This window comes from Vombatus ursinus, unplaced genomic scaffold, assembly GCF_900497805.2.
Source record: "Vombatus ursinus unplaced genomic scaffold, bare-nosed wombat genome assembly UNPS02005659.1, whole genome shotgun sequence".
NCBI classification, from domain to species: Eukaryota; Metazoa; Chordata; class Mammalia; order Diprotodontia; family Vombatidae; genus Vombatus; species Vombatus ursinus.
The window spans coordinates 23,048,139-23,058,827 of record NW_020945437.1 but is presented as its reverse complement, the minus strand read 5'-3'; positions in this window follow the sequence as shown (position 1 = coordinate 23,058,827).

Genomic DNA, 10,689 nt, shown 5'->3' with positions numbered 1-10,689 from the left:
TCATTCTGTATGTGAGAAAGCTAAGATTTAGAAAGACGCAATTTGCCCAAGGTCACAAAGCTGACATTTGTCAGAGCTGGGATTTGTTTTCATTCGTTTCGGTTATTTCCAACTCTCCATGACTTCATTTGAGGTTTTATTGGAAGAGATACTAGAGTGGTTTGCCATTTCCTTCTCTAGCTCATTTTATAGATGAGGAAACTGAGTCAAACAGGGTTAAGTGACTTGCCCAGGGTTACACAGCCAGTAGGTGTCTGAGGCTGGATTTGAACTGGGATAAGCTCCCACAAGTGCTTCCTTCATTAGTGATTCCTGTGAAGTATGTGGTGCAAGTATTATCATCCCCATTTTACAGACAAGGAAATTGACACTCTGGGATATGGGCATAGAATCACAGACTATAAGAGGTATCTTAGAAGGTATGTAGCCTAATGGGTGCCTGCGCAGAAATCTCTTCTAAACATCTCTGCCAGAGAATCCTCCAGCTTCTTCTTGAGGGCTTCCAGTGGCATCAAGCTCACAACCTCACAAGGTGACTTTCTCCATGTTTGGGGAGCTCTAATTGTTAGGAAGTTGAAATGCTCATGGGGGTCCCCATAAGCTTCACTGCTCTTTCTTCTGCCTCCTGGGGCCAAATAGAACTAGTGTGATTTGTCTTCCACCTGACAGCGCTTCAAATATTTGAAGACAGCTCTCCTATTCCCCTTAAGTCTTCTCTTTTCCGGGCTAACTGTTTCTGTCTCCTTCAACTGATTCTACGACATGGTCTCTAATTCCCTTATCCATCTTCCCAGGAGTTTTCATGTCTTGTTTATGTAATACAGCAGGGACCAAAGCAAGCAACCCAAACCATCCCCCCACCATTAATCTCTCATTCCAAACCACATGCTTTAAAACTGTCAATATCTGATCATTTCCCTATACATGGAGAATAATGGTGCAGTGAATAGAGCGCTGGGCCTGAAGTCAGGAAGACTGTTCTTTTTTTGCCTCAGTTTCCTCATCTGTAAAATGAGCTGGAGAAGGAAATGGCAAACCACTCCAGTATCTCTGCCAAGAAAACCTCAAATAGGGTCACGAAAAGTCAAACATGATTGAAACAACTGAACACCAAAATAAATCAATCAACAAGCATTTATTAAGCACTTAATCTATTCTAGGCACTGTGTGATATAAGTACAAAGTATGAAGTAATCTCTACTCTCAGTCGCTTACATTTTAATTGGGGAGACAACAAGAGCATATAAGAGCATGCGTAACATAATTATAAAATGAAGGAATACACATATGCACAGAATAGCTAAATACATGGTAGTCAGGAAGGGCACTAGCAGTTGGGGAGGTCAGGGAGGGCTTCATGCTGAACATGCTTGAGCTTCATTTTAGAGGAAGAGAGGGACTCTTAGACAGAGAGGAGGAGAAAGTGCATTCTGTTCTAGTCAACCTCAGGACCGTCCTTGACTTTTTCACTCTCTTTCACTCCAGCACTAGTTTTCCAAATCTCGCCAATTCTGCCATCAAAACCTATCCTGTGTCTTTCTCCTTCTCTCTGCCCTCATGGCCCCTTTCCTAAATTAGGCCTCTTGCCTGGGACATTGCAATAGTCTCCTAACTGGTGTCTTGACCATGAATCTCTGCCCTCTCTAGTCTGCTTCACACCTCGGCCAAATGGAGATTCCTAAAGCACAACTCTGAAGCTGCCAGCTCAAGAGGTTCCAGTGGTTCCCTATTGTCCCTGAGATTAGCATACAAAATCCTCTTTATGGCATTGAAAGCCCCTTCCTGCTCTGGCTCCAGTCTACCTCTCCAGGCATAAAACATACTGTTTTCCTTCATACACCTCCCATTTCCATGACTTTGCACCGGATGGCTGTTTTCCGTTCCTGGAATATTCTGCCTTCTAACTGTTGCTTCCTAGATCTCTAGCTCCTTTTCTTGGATCCTTTCAAGGATCATAGGTTCAAAAGGTCATTTGGTCCAACTCCTTTATGGTTATCTAATCCAGGGGTGGGGAACCTGCATCCTCAAGGCTGTAAGTGGCTTTCTAGGTCCTTGGGTGCAGCCTTTTGACTGAGTCCAGGTTTACAGAAAAAATCCTTTTATTAAAGGGATTTGTTCTGTAAAGTTTGGATTTAATCAAAGGGCTGCACTTGAGGACCTAGAGGGCCACATGTGGCCTTGAGGCTGCAGGTTCCCCACCCTTGATAATCCGACCCTCTCTTACAAATGAAGAAATTGAAGCCTAGAGAGGTTAAATGACTTAACTAAAGTCGCACAGCCAGTGAATAGCAGATCTGAGTCCTTTGGTTTCAAATCTGTTGCTTTTTCCACTGTATCATATTTCTACTAAGCTTATTTAGTCAATCAGTCAACAAGCATTTATTAACCTCTTACTATATGCATTTAGTATATAGTATTTATATATGTATGTGTATATGTACGTATATTTGTGAGTATAAAATGTTTGTATATACGTGTGTGTGTGTGCATGTATGTGTACATATACACACACACACAGATAGCCATTGAGGTAATTTGTATTGTTTGACTATGCATATTTATTACAAGGAATTTGTTTTTCTTTTCTTTTTTTTCAGTTGGGTATGGGGGGGTGGCAGAGAGAAAATAAATTTATTAGTTAAAAGGAGGGAAGTGCTACAGATATGGAATGTTGCATGCATTTTCAAATGAGGTCATTGCATTATTGGTTTTACATAATTCTTTTACCAGAGACCTCTCATTGAGTGGGGGGTGATCTGTCAATGTTTGTGATATAAAAATGAAACATATCAATAAAGCTTTATTTTTTTAAAAATTTCTTTGCTTGTCTATGTCACCTTCTGAGATCCCTTTTGCTCTCTTCTGAGTATTTTAAAAATGTTCCATTGATGCTCTTTCTCCTTTTGTTTCTTCTTTTTTTCCCATCACAATCAATATCCACAACCTCCCCCAGCCCTGCCAAAGAAGCCCTCCTCTGTGACAAATAAGTATAATCAAGCAAATCAAATCAACACATCCTTTGTGTATGGAAATGGGTGTCTCATTAGTCCATCACCTCTCTGTTAAGAAGTAAGAAGCCTGCTTCATCATCAACCTTCTGAAGTCAGGACTGGTCACTGCATTGATCAGAGGCTGCATTGATTGAAGGCTATCTGCTGTTATTAACATAGAATACCAGTGTTAGAAAGAATCTTAGAATATAGGATGACCAGGATAGAAAGGATATTGAAGACCATCTAATTAAAACCTCTCGTTTTACATATGGGGACACTGAGACCCAGAGAGGGGAAAATACTTGCGTAAAGCACCCTAAGTCTGGGACAAAGCTGAGAATAGAATCCACATCTCCCAAGTGAATGCAGAAGTCTTTCCACTGTAACCATTTTTTTTCTTCCATTTTTCAAAGGACCTGTACTTGCAGTCCCTTGCCTGATCATTCCGTGATGTAGCTTTGTCAAATGCTTCCATTTTCATTTTACAGAGGCAAGGCAAAGCAACAAGAATTTATTAAGTGCTTTCTCTGTGTCAGACATGCACTGAAGATATAAATACAAGCAAAAAGTCAGTTCCTGTCTTCAAGGAGCTTACATTCTAATGGGAGAAGATGACACAAAAGGGAGATGAAATGGGAGAGGGATGAAGGTTAGCTGTGTTGGGTCATAGTGTTGAAGTCTAGAAAATCAAAAGAACAGTGGAGAGGGGATTGAAATTTGGCTAGCCTGGGCCCTTCCTCAAAATCGAGGCACCAGTAGGAAATGGGGAACACCAAGGTTTAAAGAAGTGGTCGTATGATTTTATATTTGTCCAAGGTCACATATTGAGTTAGTGGTAGCACTGGAATTAAAGACCTAGCTCTTCAACTGACTCACCTTGTGACCTTAGGAAAATCACTTAACCTCTCTGAACCTTAGTTTTTTTATACTTAAACTGAGAAAATGATACTAGATGATTACCAAGATCTCTTTCTGTGCAAAATCATATGTAGGCTGCATTAGAGCTAAAAGAGATCTTAGAACATAAAGTATAGTATTCAGAGGTATATTGAAGGTCTAGAACAGCTAGTCTACCCTTTCATTTTACAGAGAAGAAAATTAGGCCCTTGAAGGTCTAAGGTCATACAGTTACCTATGGGGAGAACTTAGATCAGAACTTAGATCTCTTCCCTCCTATCGGTATTATTTCATCATCTTCTATGACTATGGCTTCTATGACGTGGCTAGAAAATCCAGACTGGACTCTTACTCTCAAGGGTAAGTCAGAGATCAGAATCAGAGATCAGAAGATTGCTTGGTGAGCATAGAATTAGACCATAGGGAGTTGGATGTCTTTAAGGGATATTTCTTATAACATGTGGTTGTCTAATGACTACTGTCCTTCTCTGCTCTATATATATTTTTGTCTAAAGCACAGAGGGTGGGGTAGTGTACAACCTCAGCAATAGGTGGAGCTCCTAGGTTGCTTCTTTGAATCTATGTCTGAGGTTACTCACTGCTCCACTTTCAAAGAATTTAATAGCAACAGTTGTGTCTTGGAGGTGGTTTGTTTACTTTGGGGACAGAAAAACCAATCCCTCTGAGAGTTCAGCCAAGCCACACACATGGTCAGGAGTCTACTCTGTGGCCAGGAATTATATTCAAAATTTCTACATTTGCTGTAACTAAATGGTTCCACATATGGATGGTATGGTGCTGGCTGTTGGAGTACCTGTGTTTTCTTGGTGTTGTTAGGCCATAGTTAGCACAAGCAGCAGAGAAATGATCCATACTTTGTTGCATCTCAGTTTCAGAGGTTACATTGAGTGCACAATCATCTGCAAACAAAAATTCATGCACCAACACTCCCTCCACTTTGGTCATTTCAAGTTAAAGAATTTACCATCAATGCAGGTAGCTGACCTTGATGCCATGTTTGTCCTTATTGACGGCATTTGACAACATGGCTTAAAAGCATGGGAGCAAGCACACAGCTTTGTTTCATTCCATTGGTGACTGGGAAAGCACAAGAGCATCAACCATTATCAAGAATCTGGGCAAGCATGCCATCATGAAATTGATGTACAATACTGAGGCACTTCTCTGGGCATTATTTTGACATAATGTACCATAAGTCCTCACAAATGGCTGTATCAAAGGCATTGGTCAGATCTATAAATGTTGAGTACAGACCTCTGTTCTGCTCTTGGCATTTCCTCAGGAGTTGCTGGGCAGCAAACATCGTCTGATGCTGATTCTATTCCAGCTGAAATATACAAGGTGCAGGGGTCCATTGGTCATATAAAAGCTGCCCAAAATTTGGTTATATGGCAAGAGGAGGTTATCCCTCAGGAGTTCAAAGATGCCTCCGTTGTCCATCTCTATAAAGGTAAAGAAAATAGATTGCCTCTTAGTCATTGCTGGCAAGATCCTTGCCAGAGTGCTTCTTAATGGGCTGATCCTTCACCTGGAAGATGGTCATCTACTTGAGAGCCAGTGTGGCTTCAGAAGGGGCTGAGGAACAGTCAACAACTCCAGAAGAATATTCTGCTATGGTCATTAGTCTGTCTACTGTGATAAAGTTGATTCCTCTTTCCATTTCATGCCCAACTGTCTGGTCCCTTCCCTTGCTCTATACCAAATTTTCTCCCTTCTTTCCTGAAACCTCCCACCTCTCCTTTTGTTAATAATAATGATATTAATAATAATAATATTAATGATAATAATGACAGCTAACATTTATATAGAACTTTGAAGTTTTGAAAAGTGCTTTTTACATATGATTTCATTTGACCTTGACAACAATTTTGTGAGGTATGCATGTGAAGTATTACTGTAATAGTCATTCCACCTCCTATCTCCACACGCTTGCATGTTCTCATGCCTAGAATTCACTTCCTCATCATTTGAGCCTCTTAGAATCCATAGTTTCCTTCAGGTGCCAATTCCTTTCTTTATTTTCACAGTCATTAATATTTTCTTCCTCATTAAATTAACTTTCATTTATTCAAATTCAAAGTTTCCAGAGTTTAGTCTGTCCACAAGAATGCTAGTGCTAGACACTAGTGCTAGACATTCCAAATGGGAGAAGACTACACATAAAAGGAAGTTGAAAATGGGGTGGGAAGAAGGTACATGGTGCAGTTCTATTGCAGAATGGTGAGAAATGAAAAGATGGTCTACATGGGTAGCCTTCTTAAATGGAGGTTCTGGGAGGAGCTGTCTAATCAGAGGGAAGGGCCATAGCAGCTGAGGGTACTGAAGTATGAATTCCAGGGTTGAAGTTATTTTCCAAGATGAAGACATTCCTGGGGCATAATGTAGGAGTCCAGACTGCAATCTGGTGAGATATGAATGTTTAGAGCTAGAATGAACTTTTAAAAAAAGATATCTAGTCCAAAGCCTACTTATCTATGTTGTATTCTCCATGTAGAATGTAAACCCCCCAAGGGCAGGGGTTTGTTTTTCCTATCATCTAACACAGTGCCTCACACATAATAGACAATGGATGTTATTGAGATAAACTGAGTTGAAAGGAATCGGGTAATAGTGTTGGTATCATGGCAGATGGCTTAATCCAACAATACTAATAGCACACCAGAGCCAGTGGTGTTGGGGTGCTCATAGACTCATAGAATGTTAAAGTTGGCAGAGACTTTAAGGATGATTTAGTTCAGAAGGCTGTATCAGCACCATGGCTATTCTATAGATATTCCATGGCTTGGAGAGGTACCATTGCAAGAAGTCTACTTCATTAGCTGGGGTGCATGAGATATTCAAGGAGTACACGCACTTCTAGTGTGAGGGCTTTTGTGAACTGATCCATCCATTTCAGGGCTGCTCATCCATCTTCGGTGTTTACCTTTCACCCAGCTCTCACTGATAGCTCCAAGAAGCTGTAGCATGTGCAGCAGCCACATCCTTGTAAATCTTTTCATCAGAAAAAAATTTATTTAGATAAGGTTGAGGGTAACCAGTGATTACCTCGGAGTTGTACAGCTCTGTCTCACTTAAATCCAATTCACAGGCAAGTCAGGACATCACCCTGTGAGGTCATTAGTCCTCTTCAAAATAAAAAAAAAACAACTCTATAAATCAATCATTACTATAGGGTCAGTGATTTGTTTCTTAGATTATAGACCCTCAGACTCATGGTATGAGGAAAAAGAGCTCTGGATTTGAGGTCAGGAGACTTGGATTCCAATCCTAATGACCATACTTAAAATCTGTATAAGTAAATAAGTCAGCATCCTGGATAACAGTCTATTCCAGGATTCAACTGTTTGCCCTCATGAGGATGTACACCACTGAACAAACTTCCCCACTAGTGGAAGATTAAGTTAAATTATGAAAGAATAGATATGTCAGCACTGTGGCTAATAACTTCTTGCTTATGTGGGAACTTTGTTTCTAAATTCCGGGAGACCTTATTTGAAGGACATATTGTCATTTCTCATCACACCTTGAAGTATTTTGTGTATTGGCTCCCAAGGATATGTGACTATGGATCACATATGATTTCCATGGAAATAAAGACATGCCACACAAGGTCTGGACTGACTTTCTCAGAGGTGTAACAGCTAGAGCCAAAAACAATAACCAATACTAGGAAATTCAGGAAGGGAAAAACCTGAACCACCACACCCAAGAGATTGGAAACTTCCCAGAGCTTTATCCTCTCATCCATATTTCCGTTATATCAAATCTTCTATTCTTACTCAAACAAAGGGCTTGTCTGACCCAGGTATACCACTTCTGAAGGGAGTTCGAAGCCAGACTATATACACTCCTGTTCCACTGGATTTGAGTGGGACTCCTTTTATTAATATATATATATTCCAATTACATGTAAAAATGAATTTTTTTAAATTTTGAGTTCCAATTTTTTTCCCTTCCTCACTCACTTTTCCCCTTCCTGAGACAGTAAGCAATTTGATATAGGTTATACATGTGAATCATGCAAAAACATTTCCATATTTGTCATGTTGTGAAAGAAAACACAGACCAAAAAAAATGACAAAATTTAAAAAATGAAAAATAGTATGCTTTGATCTGCATTCAGACTCCAATAGTTCTTTCTCTGGAGGTGGATAGCATTTTTCATCTTGAGTCTTTTGGAACTGTCTTGGATCATTGTATTGCTGAGAATAGCTAAGTCATTTATTTGTTCATTGTACTATATTGTTGTTACTATGTACAGTGTTCTCCTGGTTCTGCTCATTTGTATCAGTTCATGTAAGTCTTTCTAGGTTTTTTTAAAACTAGTCCCTTCACAATTTCTGATATCACAGTAGTATTCTGTCACAATCATATGCCACAACATGTTCAACCATTACCCAATTGATGGACATCCTCTCAATTTCCAATTCTTTGCCACCACAGAAAGACTTGTTATAAATATTTTTATACAAATAGGTCCTCCCTTCCTTTTTTGAAATTTCTGTGGGATACAGACCTAGTAGTGGTATTACTGAATCAAAGGGTATGCACAGTTTTATAGCCCTTCGGGTACAGTTCCAAATTACTCTCCACAATGGTTGGATCAGTTCACAAGTCCACCAGCAGTGTGTTAGTGTCCCAATTTCCCCACATCCCCTGCAACATTTATCATTTTCTTTTTCTGTAATGCTCACCAATCTGATTAGGTGTGAGGTGGTACCTCAAAGCTGTTTTAATTTGTGTTTCTCTAATCAATGGTGAGTTAGACCTTTTTTTCATGTGACTATTGATTCCTTTGATTTCTTCCTTTGAAAACTACCTGTTCATATTCTTTGATCATTTATCAACTGGGAAATGACTTGTATTGTTATAAATTTGACTCCGTTCTTTATATATTTGAGAAATGAGGCCGGTATCAGAGACAATTACTGTAAAAAAAAAATTTGTGGGTGGAACTCCTGATACTCATCTCTGTAGCCACAATTTGACTCTCCTACTCCTGAACCCGCTGATAACACCTTGGTTCCCCTCAGTGGTGTAGAACTCCAGGCAAAATCTGGCATGCATAGTCTTTATGCCAAAAGCTATGTTAGTACTGTGGCTAGCAACCTTTTGCTTCTGTGGTAATCTTGTTTCCAAATTCTGGATTCTTATGATCCTGACAGAGCCAGCTGAGTCATGGAATGCAGTGGTCTCTAGGCTACTCACATAATTTGGAGCTTGCAGCGCCTTTTACGCTAATGACTTTCCTTACTTATGTAGGAAATATATAAATTCATTATGTCACAACTACATTTTAAGCCGTTCCCTCCAACATCAGGATAATCGTTTAAAAATTAAAGGTTGGTTAGAGGTGTTGGCAACAAATTTATTCTTGAGGTAGCTGTTGTCAATTCTCCACATCTAGGACCCCATGTTTCACAGTCATTCAATAAATAAATATTAAGTTCCTACTATATGCTGGACACTGCACTAGTCAGTGGGGATACACCAAGAACAAAGAATGAAACAATCCCTACTTGCAGTGGCGTAATGGAAGAGCCACAAGTACACATATACACACATCTGCAGCATAAATGTAGTCGGTAAATACATACAAAGAAGTTAAATACAATACAATTTGGGGGGGCGATAGCAATGGCGGGGAAAGAAATCAAAAAAGGCTTTATGCAGAAGATGGTGTTTGAGCTGCCTTTTAATGTAAGAGGGAGACTGTATGAAGAATTTAAGAGACTATGAGTTATAGAGGGTGTGTATTTCAGGAATGTGGGATGACCAGTGCAAAGGCATAGAGACAAGTGATTAGGATACACTTACTCTGTATCTAGGTGTCTCTTTATGTGTCATTTCCATTGTATATGGAAGCAAAGGAGCAGTGAGATATGGCTCAAGGAACCCTGGACTGGTAGTCAGGAGTCCTCCATTCAAATTCCAACTCTATAGGGGGCAGCTAGGTGGCACAGTGGATAGAGCACCAGCCCTGAAGTCAGGAGGACCTGAGTTCAAATCTGGCCTCAGATCAGACACTTGACATTTACTAGCTGTGTGACCCTGGACAAGTCACTTAACCCCAATTGCCTAAAAAAACAAACAAACAAAAAACCCCCCAAATTCCAATTCTATAATTGGTGTGCAGAGGAACTCCCTTCAGCAGTCATTTTACTTCCTCTGAGACTCAGTTTACCCATTTGTAAAAGATAGGTTTGGATTAGATGAATTCTAAGACCCCTCCAATTTTAATATTTGATGCTTTGTATCCCTTCTAGCTATAACTTTCCATGTTAAGATCTTTTCTTTAGCTGAGTGCTGGCTTTGAAAATAGGAGATATGAGTTTTAATCCTGCTTCAGACATTTATTAGTTTGTGTCACTGGACAAGTCATTAAAACAACCAGAACTTCACTTTCCTTGTTGATAAAATAAGAATAATTATACTTAGAGCATATTGCTTATGTCATAGAATTGTTCTGAAGAAAGTACTTTGAAAACTTTAAAGCACTATTAAAAACTGAATAATTTTTAAGTTCCCTTCTAGCTCTAACAACTTATGTTCTAAAGTCCTTTCTAATTCTGACATTCTTCTTACATTTCATATTCCAAATACCAAGAGGTATTATAAATATTTTTGTATGTATGGATCCTGTTCCTTTTTCTTTGATCTCTTTGGTGTGTATAGACCTAGTAGTTGTATTGCTGAGTCAAATAGTATGCATAGTTTTTCAACTTTTTAGAAAGAATTCAAAATTGTTCTCCAGAATGGTTGGATTAATTCATAGCTG